The sequence below is a fragment of the Lepus europaeus genome, chromosome 3, assembly GCF_033115175.1.
Source record: "Lepus europaeus isolate LE1 chromosome 3, mLepTim1.pri, whole genome shotgun sequence".
NCBI classification, from domain to species: Eukaryota; Metazoa; Chordata; class Mammalia; order Lagomorpha; family Leporidae; genus Lepus; species Lepus europaeus.
In genome coordinates, this window is record NC_084829.1 from 63,892,763 (window position 1) to 63,908,071 (window position 15,309).

Below are 15,309 nucleotides of genomic sequence, written 5' to 3' on the forward strand. Positions count from 1 at the left end.
GCACCAGGCTTACTGGAGGAGAGAGAGAAAAAAAAAAGCGAATAAATAAGGGGAACCAGCAGGGACACTAGCCTCTCTGCACTCTCCTTCCAAAGCCCAGCAAGACAAAGAGCAGGCACCACTTTACATAATATGTAAAACAAACTCCTTAGCCTAGGCAACCCGGTGAGCTGTGTGGAATTTCTTCCCAACTGAGTCTAAAAAAAAAAAAAAAAAAAAAAAGACAGAGAACAAGAGAGCAAGCCAGAGAACAATCTGCCTGAGTTACCCTGGGCCTTAACCCTGAAGAACCAAACAGAGCTCTTTGGCCACACCTCCAAGATGCCAAACAAACCTAGAAACCAAGGTAACAAGAGCAAGGAAGACACTATGATGCCCCCAAATGAAAAAAGACACCCAATTCAAGATTATGAAGATGATGAGATACAAGAAATGCAAGAAGCAGATCTCAAAATATTGGTAAGATCATTAAAAAGCTCTCAAAAACAAATTCTTGAACTACAGAAATCCTTAATGGACAAGATAGAAAATCTGGCACGCGAAAATGAAATATTAAGGAGGAATCAAAATGAAATGAAACAACTAGTAGAACAAGAAACAGTGATAGTGGTGAGAAACCATAATGAAATGAAGAATTCAATAGATCAAAAGACAAACACATTAGAGAGCCTTAAAAACAGAATGGGTGAAGCAGAAGAGAGAATATCGGACTTAGAAGACAGAGAACAGGAAAGGAAACAGGCAAATCAAAGAAAAGAAGAAGAAATTAGAAATCTAAAAAATATTGTCAGGAATCTACAGGATACTATTAAAAAACTGAACATTCGGGTCCTAGGAGTTCCTGAAGGCATGGAGAGGGAGAAAGGATTAGAAGGCCTTTTTAGTGAGATACTAGCAGAAAATTTCCCAGCTTTGGAGAAGGACAAAGACATCTTAGTACAGGAAGCTTATAGAACCCCTAATAAACATGACCAAAAGAGATCCTCACCACGACACATTGTAATTAAACTCACCACAGTGAAACATAAAGAAAAGATCTTAAAATGTGCAAGAGAGAAACATCAGACCACTCTCAGAGGATCTCCAATTAGACTCACAGCTGACTTCTCATCAGAAACCCTACAAGTGAGGAGAGAATGGCAAGATATAGCCCAGGTACTAAGAGAGAAAAACTGCCAGCCCAGGATATTATATCCTGCAAAGCTCTCATTTGTGAATGAAGGTGAAAGACCTTTCATAGCAAACAGAAATTGAAAGAATTTGTTGTCACTCGTCCAGCCCTGTAAAAGATGCTTAAAGATGTGATACACGCAGAAACACAGAAACACGGTCACCAATATGAAAGAAGGTAAAGGAAGGAAACCTCACAGCAAAAGATCACAGGAAACCCAAAAATGATAGGGCGAAGTTACTACTTATCGCTAGTCATATTAAACGTTAAAGGCCTGAACAATCCAGTTAAAAGACACCGACTGGCTGATTGGGTTAAGGAACAAAATCCATCTATTTGCTGCTTACAAGAAACACATCTTTCTAACACAGAGGCACACAGACTGAAAGTGAAAGGATGGAAAAAGATATACTATGCCAACAGAAATGAAAAAAGAGCAGGCGTAGCCATCTTAATATCAGATAACATAAATTTTACCACAAAAACTATTAGGAGAGTCAAAGAGGGGCACTATTTAATGATTAAGAGATCCATTCAACAGGAAGATATAACGATTATCAATGTATATGCACCTAATTACAGGGCACCGGTTTATTTAAAAGACTTGTTAAGGGACTTAAAGGGAGACTTAGACCCCAATACAATAGTACTGGGGGACTTCAATACTCCACTCTCAGAACTAGACAGATCAACAGGACAGAAGACCAACAAGGAGACAGTAGATTTAAATGATACTATAGCTCAAATGGACCTAACAGATATCTACAGAACTTTTTATCCTACACAGAAAGAATTTACACTCTTCTCAGCAGTACATGGAACCTTTTCTACAATTGACCACATACTAGGCCATAAAGCAAGTCTCAGCAAATTCAAAAGAATTAGAATTGTACCATGCAACTTCTCAGATCATAAAGGAATGAAGTTGGAAATTAGCAACTCGGGAATCCCTAGAGCACGTGCAAACACATGGATACTGAATAACATACTCCTGAATGAACAATGGGTCATAGAAGAAATTAAAAGAGAAATCAAAAATTTTCTGGAAGTAAATGAGGATAACAGCACATCATACCAAAACCTATGGGATACAGCAAAAGCAGTGTTAAGAGGAAAGTTTATATCAACAGGTGCCTACATCAAGAAATTAGAAAGGCACCAAATAGATGAGCTTTCAGTTCATCTCAAGGATCTAGAAAATCAGCAGCAAACCAAACCCAAAGCTAGTAGGAGAAGTGAAATAATTAAAATCAGAGAAGAAATCAACAGGATTGAATCCAAAAAAACATTACAAATAATCAGCCAAACGAGGAGCTGGTTTTTTGAAAAAAATAAAAAAAAATTGACACCCCATTGGCCCAACTAACTAAAAAAAGAGAAGACTCAAATCAATACAATCAGAGATGAAAAAGAAAACATAACAACAGACACCACAGAAATAAAAAAGAATCATCAGAAATTACTACAAGGACTTCTATGCCAGCAAACAGGGAAATCTATAAGAAATGGATAGATTCCTGGACACATACAACCTACCTAAGTTGAACCAGGAAGACATAGAAAACCTAAACAGACCCATAACTGAGACAGAAATTGAAACAATAATAAAGGCCCTCCCAACAAAGAAAAGCCCAGGACCAGATGGATTCAAAGCTGAATTCTACCAGACATTTAAAGAAGAATTAACCCCAATTCTCCTCAAACTATTCAGGGCAATCGAAAAAGAGGGAATCCTCCCAAGTTCTTTCTATGAAGCCAGCATCACCTTAATTCGTAAGCCAGAAAAAAGATGCAGCATTGAAAGAGAATTACCGATCAATATCCCTGATGAACATAGATGCAAAAACCCTCAATAAAATTCTGGCCAATAGAATGCAACATCACATTTGAAAGATTATCCACCCAGACCAAGTGGGATTTATCCCTGGTATGCAGGGATGGTTCAATGTTCACAAAACAATCAACATGATACACTACATTAACAGACCGCAGAAGAAAAACCATATGAATCTCTCAATAGATGCAGAGAAAGCATTTGATAAAATACAACACCCTTTCATGATGAAAACCCTAAGCAAACTGGGTATAAAAGGAACATTCCACAATACAATAAAAGCAATTTATGAAAAACCTACGGCCAGTATCCTATTGAATGTGGAAAAGTTGGAAGCATTTCCACTGAGATCTGGTACCAGACAGGGATGCCCACTCTCACCACTGCTCTTCAATATAGTTCTGGAAGTCTTAGCCAGAGCTATTAGGCAAGAAAATGAAATTAAAGGGATACAAATCGGGAAGGAAGAACTCAAACTATCCCTCTTTGCAGATGATATGATTCTTTATTTAGGGGACCCAAAGAACTCTACTAAGAGACTCTTGGAACTCATAGAAGAGTTTGGCAAAGTAGCAGGACATAAAATCAATGCACAAAAATCAACAACCTTTGTATACACAGATAATGCCAAGGCTGAGAAAGAACTTCTAAGTTCAATCCCATTCTCAATAGCTACAAAAACAATCAAATACCTTGGAATAAACTTAACCAAGGACATTAAAAATCTCTACGATGAAAATTACAAAACCTTAAAGAAAGAAATAGAAGAGGATACCAAAAAATGGAGAAATCTTCCATGCTCATGGACTGGAAGAATCAACATCATCAAAATGTCCATTCTCCCAAAAGCAATTTATACATTCAATGCAATACCAATCAAAATACCAAAGGCATTCTCCTCACATCTGGAAAAAATGATGCTGAAATTCATATGGAGACACCGGAGACCTCGAATAGCTAAAGCAATCTTGTACAACAAAAACAAAGCCGGAGGCATCACAATACCAGATTTCAGGACATACTACAGGGCAGTAGTTGTCAAAACAGCATGGTACTGGTACAGAAACAGGTGGATAGACCAATTGAACAGAATAGAAACACCAGAAATCAAGCCAAACATCTACAGCCAACTCATATTTAATCAAGGATTCAAAACCAATCCCTGGAGTAAGGACAGTCTATTCAATAAATGATGCTGGGAAAACTGGATTTCCATGTGTAGAATCATGAAGCAAGATCCCTACCTTTCACCTTACACAAAAAATCCACTCAACATGGATCAAAAATTAAATCTATGACCAGACACCATCAAATTATTAGAGAGCATTGGTGAAACACTGCAAGATATAGGTACAGGTGAAGACTTCTTAGAAAATACCCCAGGAGCACAGGCAGACAAAGCCAAAATTAACTATTGGGATTGCATCAAATTGAGAAGTTTCTGTACTGCAAAAGAAAAACTCAGGAAAGTGAAGAGGCAACCAACAGAATGGGAAAAAATATTTGCAAACTATACTACAGATAAAGGGTTGATAACCAGAATCTACAAAGAAATCAAGAAACTCCACAACATCAAAACAAACAACCCACTTAAGAGATGGGCCAAAGACCTCAACAGACATCTTTCCAAAGAGGAAATCCAAATGGCCAACAGACACATGAAAAAAATGTTCAAGATCACTAGCAATCAGGGAAATGCAAATCAAAACCACAATGAGGTTTCACCTCACCTCGGTGAGAATGGCTCACATTCAGAAATCTACCAACAACAGATGCTGGAGAGGATGTGGGGAAAAAGGGACACTAACCCACTGTTGGTGGGGATGCAAACTGGTTAAGCCACTATGGAAGTCTGTCTGGAGATTCCTCAGAAACCTGAATATAACCCTACCATTCAACCCAGGCATCCCACTCCTTGGAATTTACCCAAAGGAAATTAATTTGGCTAATAAAAAAGCCATCTGCACATTAATGTTTATTGCAGCTCAATTCACAATAGCTAAGACCTGGAACCAACCCAAATGCCCATCAACAGTACACTGGATAAAGAAACTATGGAACATGTACTCTATAGAATACTATATAGCAGTCAAAAACAATGAATCCCAGTTTGTTGCAACAAGATGGAGCAATCTGGAAAGCATCATGCTGAGTGAATTAAGCCAGTCCCAAAGAGACAAATATCATTTGTTTTCCCTGATCGGTGACAACTAACTGAGCATCAAAGGGAAACCTGTGGAAGTGTAATGGACACTATGAGAAATAGTGACTTGATCAGCTCTGGTGCTGACTGTTGATGTACAATGTAATACTTTATCCATTTTCGTATTTATTTTTTAACTCTGTAACTAACACACAATTATTCTTAGGTGTCTAAGTGTTAACTGAAAAGTGATCCCAGTTAAATATAAGAATGAGAAAAAGAGAGGGAGGTGATGTACAATTGGGGACACGCTCAATCAGACTGATGGAGTTAGAAAAGTGCCAGGGAATTCCAATACAATCCCATCAAGGTGGCATGTACCAAGGCCATCTCACTAGTCCAGGTGATCAATTTCAGTTCACAACTGATCACACTGATAGATATAAGAGTCAAAGGGATCACACAAACAAGACTAATGTCTGCTAATACTATCTGATAAAACCAAAAAAGGGAGAGAAGGATCCAACATGGGAAGGGGGAGACACAGCAGACTCATAGAATGACAGATGTCCTAAAGAGCACTCTGGCCTCAGAATCAGCCCTTAAGGCATTTGGATCTGGCTGAAGAGCCTATGAGAGTATTTTAGGCATGGAAAGCCTAGACACTCTGGAAAAGAAGAAGAAGAAGGAGGAGGAGGAGGAGGAGGAGGAGGAGGAGAAGAGGAAGATGAAGAAGAAGAAGAAGAAGAAGAAGAAGAAGAAGAAGAAGAAGAAGAAGAAGAAGAAGAAGAAGAAGAAGAAGAAGAAGAAGGAGAAGAAGAATACCTAAATGAATGATCTCAGCGAGTGTGATCCCAGTGGAAAGAATGGGGCCATCAAGGTAGGAGGTACCTTTCTCTGAAGGGAGGAGAGACCTTCCACTTTGACTATGACACTGTCACAATAAGATTGAAGTCGGCGAACACTAAAGGCTTCCATAGCCTCAGCAAATCATGACTAGAGCCTAGGGAGATTACTGACGCCATAAACAAGAGTGTTAAATTGTTAAATCAACATCAAGAGTCACTGTGTACTTACGTCCCATGTGGGATCTGTCCTTAATAGGTTGTCCAAGGTGAAGTAATGATATAGCTAGTACTGAAACAGTATTTTTACACTTTGTGTTTCTGTGTGGGTGCAAACTGATGAAATCTTTACTTAGTATATACTGAAGCGATCTTCTGTATATAAAGATAATTGAAAATGAAAAAAAAAAAAAAAACCTCGGTGTTAAATTGGAAATTACATAGAAAAGTAATCAATCTTTTTTAAAAAACATCATGCAGGATCTCTGTCATTAATGTGATGTACATTGTGATTTAATGCTATAACTAGTACTCCAACAGTATTTTTCACTTTATGTTGCTATGTGAGGGCAAACTGTTGAAATCTTCATATATACTAAACTAATTTTCTGTATATAAATAGAATTGAAAATGAATCTTGATGTGAATGGAAGGGGAGAGCAAGTGGGAAAGGGGAGGGTTGTGGGTGGGAGGGAAGTTATGGGGGGGGAGCCATTGTAATCCATAAGCTGTACTTTGGAAATTTATATTCATTAAATAAAAGTTAGAAAAAGAGAAAATTATTTTTGAGAGAAAAATTAAGAGGAAAAAATTTGTGAGCCTTGTATTTGATAAAAAGTTATAACCAAAATACAAAATTAAATACACACAAAGCCAAAAAAAAAAAAAAAGAAGATGATCAGTTTAGTATATATTAAGGAAAGATTTCAGCAGTTTGCCCCCACATAGCAACACAAAGTGAAAAAATACTGTTGGAGTACTAATTGTAGCATTAAATAACAGTGTACAACACATTAAAGCCAGAGATCCTATATGATATTTTTAAAAAATTGATTAATTTTCTATGCAATTTACAATTTAACACCAGTTTTTTTTCATTTTCAATTATCTTTATATAGAGAAGTTCGATTCAGTATATATATATATTTGTGACAGGAGACTTGTCAGATATGGAAGTGAATGAAATATACTACAAACATCAATATCATGAAAATGATAGACATAAAACTGGGTAAGAAAAAATGAGAATGCTTGACTTCTAAACTATTAAAACATTCATAATACATCATTTGTAGAAATATATATATATATACAGAAATATATGAAAACTTAAAGTACATATATATACAAAAAGATGGCATATTGGAAAGAGGGGAAAACAAATACAAAACACAGCTAATTTAATGCCTTCAGCATGTAGGGAGAGAATGATTTGATTGAATTTGCAGGCTTGTTAATTTCAATAGTTTCATTCTTTGATTTTAAATTCTATTACATGTAAACATTTTCACTATATTTCTTGATACTTCAAAAATTATTATATTATATATATAAAATACTTCTAGTAAACAGAATTCAAAAAGTAGGATAAACTTGTATGTAATAATCATATTTCTGAAAATAATGATATATGACATGAGAATTTAAAGGAAGAAAAAAACTGAAGGCTAATAACAGCAAAAAGATCAGAAGTATTGAAAGCCATTCTGGAAATTATAAGGAGACAGATATCAATGATATTTCCCTAACAATATTTGAGCTTAGATGTTTATCTTTCTTTCAATGAGACATATCTGATTTTATGTCTCCTAATTTCTTTCTTTCTTTCTTTCTTTTTTTTTTTTTAGTGGTGAAGGACTTGTGGAAAATTGTAAAAATTTACCAGAGTTTAACCTGCTGAAAGTTTCAAGGAAGGTCAGTTTCTGGGAAACTGCAGCTTAGCAGATAACAGGGAATAGCAGTTTGGAAACCCCCCCTTGTGCAATGGTTAAGATAAGTAAAACTGATGTGTACTGATGAACAACCCTGACAATGGTCACGCCATTTTAACTACCCCAGCACCATCTTAGGGAACTCTAGTAAAACATTTCCTGGAAATTGGGCCAAAACCATAAGTCAAGGGCAGGCAGCTGCGGTTTGAGATAACGGCGCCAGATAAAGGCATGGGAAGCACCCAACCGCCCCTTATCTGTGGGTCCCGGCAGATGGCAAAAGTATGCAAGGTATTTTCTGCATGCCCCCACCCCATTGTCTTATTGAAACCCTGTAACCACGCTTTTTTCTGCTTCTGTATCCCCCGCTTCTGCTATCTCCCAGGTATATAAGCGCCCCCCAGACACTACTACGCACGCCTCTCTCCTGCCTCCCGTTGAGTTGGGTCTGGAGACGACGTCCGTGAGCGCTTGTGAAATAAAGCCGCCTCTTGCATTTGCATCGTCTGGTCTGAGGATTTTTGAGTCTGGGGTCACAATCTAAAGGGCCCAGCGGGGATTAGGGTCCTTCAGTGGGAGGTAAAATAGCAATGTTTATTAGGGAAGGAACATCTGTAAGGATGGATGGGCACCTCTCCCGACAGAGTCTGAGAGACTAGGGAGGAGGAAGGAGGGAGGTTACATGTTGAGTGGAGAGATTACACCTGACCTGGCCAGGCGGGTGGCTCAGCAAAGATGCAGAGAGCTGAGTGCACAGTCCAGTTGAGGCTGGGGGTTTTAAGGAGGTGGGTCTTGCTTCCCCACCTCTGCTCCTCTTGGAACAAAAGGGCTTTTTGGATGTAAATAGAAAAACTTTTCTTGAAGGACTGAAACAAAGGACTGTATGGATGCAAATGTTATCAGACAGGAGGAAGGGAACAGGGTGTTTGAGATGCAGATACTAGACTGCACCTGGGAGATTGTGGAAGATTGTCAGGCAGAAGGGGGCAGGGCAGGATGCGAGGGCCAGGCTGCCCCTGAAACATTATCAGGATGACTTTGAGATGCAGATGCATATGCTGGACATAGATGTCTTCTCTTTAGGCCTGTTGTACACACATAAGCTCATAACTGACTTCCTACCTAACATTCCCCCCTCAAGAGGTAATACCCAAAATTCTTTTTTGGGATTATGGATGGAGTTCCGTTTTCTGTAACTTCTTCAAAGCTGGCATGTGGGCGTCGAGGAGGATTTGGGTATTTTCCTCTTGCTATCTGTCTTATGGTGTGCAACAGTGGCCTTGGAAAGACTGTCCTGTTCAGTTCAGAGGGCTGCTCAGGTCGTCCAATGGAATGGGCTGGAAGCCTTGTCTGACCACCATTTGGAGTTGACAGCCTTTAGTCTGTTAGAGGCAAAAGGAACAAGGGCATTAAAAACACACAGTCCAAAGAGAAGCAGCAAGATAACAGATATTATTGGGCCAAGGAGAGGAAATAGTCATGATTTCCATGACCAGATGTCAGGCCAGAAATGCCAGCCCTGCTTGGCCTGGTCCTGGAGCTGTTTGGAATTGTCCAGTAAAAGTACAAATTTGGGTTTGTACCTGTCCAGTCTGATTGACCCAAAGACAACATTCTTCCTGGAGCATGGCACAGATACTTTTCGGAGCAGCAGTTAGCATGTCCAATATTTCTTTTTTTTTATAACCGTTTGTGATTTTTACACACCCTCTTTAACTTACTTTAAACATTTTACTATTTTTATTGTAGTCTAGAGTAAACTAACCATCAGGATAAAGTCATTTTTACAAACCATGTCCTTTTCTTATTTAAAAGGCTCTTTCCTTTTTAATCCTTCTTACCAACAACATTTCAAAAGTCATTATTTAATATAAAGTTATCAATGATATTTATGATTTATTAGATTACTTAAGAGGATTTTAAGTGGTGGAAAAATATTTTTTCAATGAACCTAAATGTGTTAAGCTAACTAATAAATTTATCCACAGAAAATCATAGCTGGATATTCTATTTTTCATAAAATTTCTTTGGGTTTGCTATGAAAATTTTAGCATGTATAATTGACATACAATATCTGAAAAGTGTTCCTCTTCCTATGCTTTTTAAATTAAACAACCGTTCCCTGTAAATTGGTCTTTCCAGCATTTGAATCTTGTAACTTCTCTCTTCTGCACCATGGTATCTCTTCCTGTAAGGCTTTAATTTCTCTTTCTCCATTCTCCTTCCATTATCTGTTGTTTCTCTCTCTCTCTCTCTCTCTCTCTCTCTCTCCCCCTCTCTTTCTGTGTGTGTGTGCGTGTGTGCGTGTGTGTGTCTCCTTTGTCTTCTTATTCAATGTAATTTCATTCATAAAATTCTTTAATGGCTGCCAATTTAATAGAATTTTTACATGAACTTGGACTTTAGCTGAAATTCTCTTATGGCACAGGTTTAATTATAATCACTTGTGAACTTTTTTGTCTTGCTAAATATCAAAATTCTTAAAAGCAAAAACCACTTCTTTTTCATTAATTCCCTGTAATTCAGAGGTTACATACATCAGTTAATGAAAATTCATGATTTGAATTGAATCTCAGTCCAAGTTTCAAATTATTATCAAAATGACATCACATGAATTCTATTTGCATTAAATTTTCCAAAGCATACATCTCCTAATATTTTTCAATATCTATGTATTTGTGTTGCTGTTACAAATACTTCTGTGATTAGTGTTGCTTATTTGTGAGCACAGGCATGTACTACACATACACACAGAGTCCTACAACGCTGGCATCCCATATGTGCACAAGTTCATGTCCATGTCCTAGCTACTTTGCTTCCCATTGAGTTCCCTGCTAGTGGCCTGGGGAAAGCAGTGGAAAATGTTCCAAGCGTTTGGGCCCCTGCCACATATGTAAGAGACCTTGATGAAGCTCCTGGCACCTGGCTTCAGCCTGGCCCTTCCCTGCCTATTTTGACTATCTGGGAAGTGAACCAGCAGATGGAAGGTCTCTCTGTGTCTTTCAAAATTAAAACATAAAACAAAACAAAACAAAATTTGTTTAAGAATGAAATTAAGGATGTTTATTTTGATAAATTTTAAAATGATGCATTAAATTTCCATAATATGAATTTTACATGAAAATTTGGGGGTTTATCTATCAAAGAAAGAAACATTTATAATATTTCATTTGTTTTTAGCTACAAAATGTAATAGACATACCTTTGTCTCAAATTGAGCCAGGGATTTTATATTTCTACCATTTTGGCACTCTCAGTCAGGGTCACAACCACTCCTAAAGACTGAGCTCCAAGTTGTGAAAGTTGTGTAATAGTAGCTTTACCATAATCTGGAGACGAGTCTCAGAGGACCTGAAAGACAAACAGCTTCCGTAATTGGAGACTTCTCAGTGCTTCAGTGGAATCTCTCCTGAATCAGTCACTCTGCCAACTTCCTGATTGGTTTATATTGAATGCCTCATTTGTAGCTCTCTTGACCAATCCTGAAAATGTTCTTTTCCAGCCTTTCAAATCCCCTAGACAAGCACCCCTCAATAGTTTCTTCCTCCAGGCACCATTACCTGAAGCTTGAGAATTCCTCTGCTTCTTTCACTAAACTACTGCTGCTTTACACACTCTTCTTGTCAGGAATTCTTCATGTTCTTGAGTCATGAACTTGAGCAATTAGAACACTGAAAAAATCTGCAACATTTCTGGGATGCTTGTCCAGGATTATCAGAAGGGAGAGTAAAGACAAACAGCCTCTGCTTCCTCCTACCCCAGATATTCTGAACTATCAATTAAAAATATCAGGACTCAGCCAGCGCCACACTCAATAGGCTAATCCTCCGCCTGTGGCGCTGGCACACCGGGTTCTAGTCCTGGTCCGGGTGCCAGAATCTGTCCCGGTCGCTCCTCTTCCAGGCCAGCTCTCTGCTGTAGCCCAAGAGTGCAGTGGAGGATGGCCCAAGTGCTTGCTGTGTGTCTATATATATATATATATATATATATATATATGGACTCTGTCAGTTAACAGCAAGACTGGCATCCAGTCTTAAATACTCAAAGGGCAGTATTGCTGGGGGAGACCTGATTAATCCCCTTGCATCTCGTGACACTGGGAATGTTGGTCTTGTTCTGCCTCAGTTTTCTTTCAGAGAAATGTATCTGATGTATAAAGCTTGAGTAAATTCTTGGAATAATTTAAGATTCCTGGCCAGGTTGGCTCCTCAGGGCTCCTGATCAGGTACAGATTCCGACTGTCCATCATATATTGGAGTAAAATTTGCATGCCTCACCCTCTTTCTTTCTGCTGAGTACCTCTGGCCACTCAGACTCAAATGTCAAGAAGGGAGGAGAGGTGTCTCCTGCTACAGCTGGCCAGTTTCTGCAGCTAAGCTAGTAACAGAGAAGTTTTAATCCATTAATCATTTTGAACCTGATAGATTTTTCCCCCTTCTCTGCAGTTTGCATTTTGTTGATTACTTTATCTTCTGGTCTTGACAACAGGACTATCTGATTTTCTACCTCCTTATTCCATGATGTATTTATCTGCTGTACTAATGAGACTATATGTTAATGTCATGCGCTAGTCCTTTAAATCAAGGATAATTGACCTAGAAAACCAGAATTTTACTCATCTTGGGGGAAAATTTCATGTGTTTTCTGGTATCTCTATTGATTACTTGAGATAACAGTTTTACAGAAGCTAGCACTATCTTACTATTTTTAATTGTTTGAGTGATTACTGTACCTGATTACATCTGGGCCATGGCTTAAGTTAAAATGCTGAGATCAAATGGGTAACAAAAAGAATTGTAAGGTTCTAAAAGGATATCAAATTCATGTTGTGCTCATATATGTGCTTATGACCTGGAGTCCATAATACATGCTTCCAGAATGGACTCATTCCACGTGGCTTTGTACACCAGACAAGCAAAAGTTTTTGGGTCAAGGATATGAGGGCCCAAAGCTAGGGAAGCCAGGAAAGAAGTGCATGCACAGGTAAGGGCATCTATTACTATAGTTGATTTCTCCCTACTGTGGTTTCCCTGATGCGATGCTCCCACAGTCCAGTAGCTTCCTGGATGCCTGAAGTGGGCAGAGGCAGAAAATCGGGAATGCCTTTGTTTCTTCTCCTCTTATTTCAGATGGGTAATAAGCCCTCTTTGGGATGCACCCTTTTGGAGTACATTGTCAAGCATTGGACTTCCTTTTATCTGCAAACCTTGAAAAAGTGAGTCTTTTTGGACCATGACATGGCCAGCATACCAACTGGAGGTAAGAAAGCCTTGGTCCATAGAGTGAAGTATTCACTGTACACCATGCTCCATCTAAACCTCTTCTGTTGCAGAACATGGAAATGATTTGAAATTGCTTAAGTCCAATCATTGTTTTTGTCCTACAAGATCATAAGATCTTTGAAAACTCTGTCGGGCAGACCTGGCACTTTTAGCAGCAGTTACCCTCAAGACCCCAGCTGTCCCTCTCCCTCCAACAAGTGGGGGGACTGCTGAAAAGTCTACATGGATCCCTTTACCTACTGCTCCTTGTCCCTTATGTCTGCTCCCAAATCTGTCAATCTAGCAAGATTGACATCCAGCCACCAAATGCCTTTTACCTGTCCACAAGGCTCCTGGAGGGTTCAATGGCCAAGTCCCCTTTTCTCTGCAGCATCTTACATAGAAAAAAGCAGACTTGAGAAAATTTTTAGATAACACTGACAGATATACTGAGATTTTCTAGAGTTTGTTCTAGGTCAAAAGTCTTACCTGGAAATTAGATACAAATCAGGGATTGAAAATAATCTGTTCTCTCAGCTACAGAAACTTTTGTGAATGAAATTCCAGGGAGGCCAGCAACAGATAGATCCTATAGTCAAATAGGCTCTTTCTTTCTTTCTTTCTTTCTTTCTTTCTTTCTTTCTTTCTTTCTTTCTTTCTTTCTTTCTCTCTTTCTTTCTTTCTTTCTTTTATGACAGGTAGAGTGGACAGTGAGAGAGAGACAGAGAGAAAGGTCTTTGTTCCATTGGTTCACCCCCTAAATGGCCACTGCGGCCGGCGCACTGCACTGATCCGAAGCCAGGAGCCAGGTGCTTCTCCTGGTCTCCCATGCAGGTGCAGAGCCCAAGAACCTGGGCCATCCTCCACTGCACTCCCGGGCCACAGCAGAGAGCTGGACTGGAAGAGGAGCAACCAGGACAGAATCCGGCGCCCCGACTGGGACTAGAACCCGGTGTGCTGGTGCCGCGGGTGGAAGATTAGCCTAGTGAGCCGCGGCGCCAGCCATAGGCTGTTTCTTAAGAAGAGTCTCACCCTAAATAGACATGAGATGAACATGTGGATGAATGCAAACAAAACACTTCATTGCTGAATCCTGGAGGGATTGAAGAGAACTAGAACCAAGTCCCCAAACTATTCCAACCTGTCCATGATAGACCAAGGTCCAGAGGAGAATCCCTCTGCCTTCCTAGACAGACTGAGGGAGGCATTGTCCAGAATTCTTCTCTATCTCCCAATTTGATAGAAAGAAAGGCAATCTTAAAGGATAAATCATTATTTAATTAGCCCCATATATTAGAAGAAAGCTTCAAAAACAAGCTACTGGAACAGAATACTGTATAAAACCTCCTGAAAGTTGCCACTTCAGTCTTTTTACAATTCTAACCAGGAGGAGACCCAAAGATATAGAAGGCATAAGAAAAAGGTGGTAGTCATTGTAGTGGACTTACAGCCACAAAAACCTGAGGGTTCACAGAGGTGTCCAAAGTGCGATGGTCAGGCATTTCAAGAAGGAATGTTCATATTCTAGTTGCCAGAGAAAACTCTATGTCCCTGTCCTATTTGCAGTCGGGATCATTGAAGGGTTGAGAGCCCCAAAGACCAAGGACTCTGGATTTGGGATCTTTTTCTTATATGACCCAAAAGGAGGGAATTGGTCCAGGGCTTCTGCTACAGGTTCCTGCGATCTCAACCATCAGCACTCAGGCACCCTAGGTGGTTCTTATCATTGAAAGCAAAAAAAGTTGACTTCCTCCTAGAAACTAGAGTTGCCTTTCTGTCCCTCTCTCAAGTGCAAGTCCTGCCTCTTCCATTAGTACTTCCATGAAAGATATCTCAGGAAAATTCTTAGATATTTCACTCAGATCCCAAGCTGTAACTGGGATAACATTTTTACACATGCCTTCCTAATAATACTTGAGAGTCCAACACCCCTTCTATGGAGAGATTTCTTAGCCCAGATAGGAACCATCATTGTCATTCTCTATGGCAATCATTTTGCTGCCCCCTAACTGATACAGATATAATTCCAGAGATTTGAGCAACCTGGGGAAAGATTGACCAAGTAATAACTGTACAACCGTTATAAATTCATATGAAGGATCCCTCTTATTTATACCATCAAAA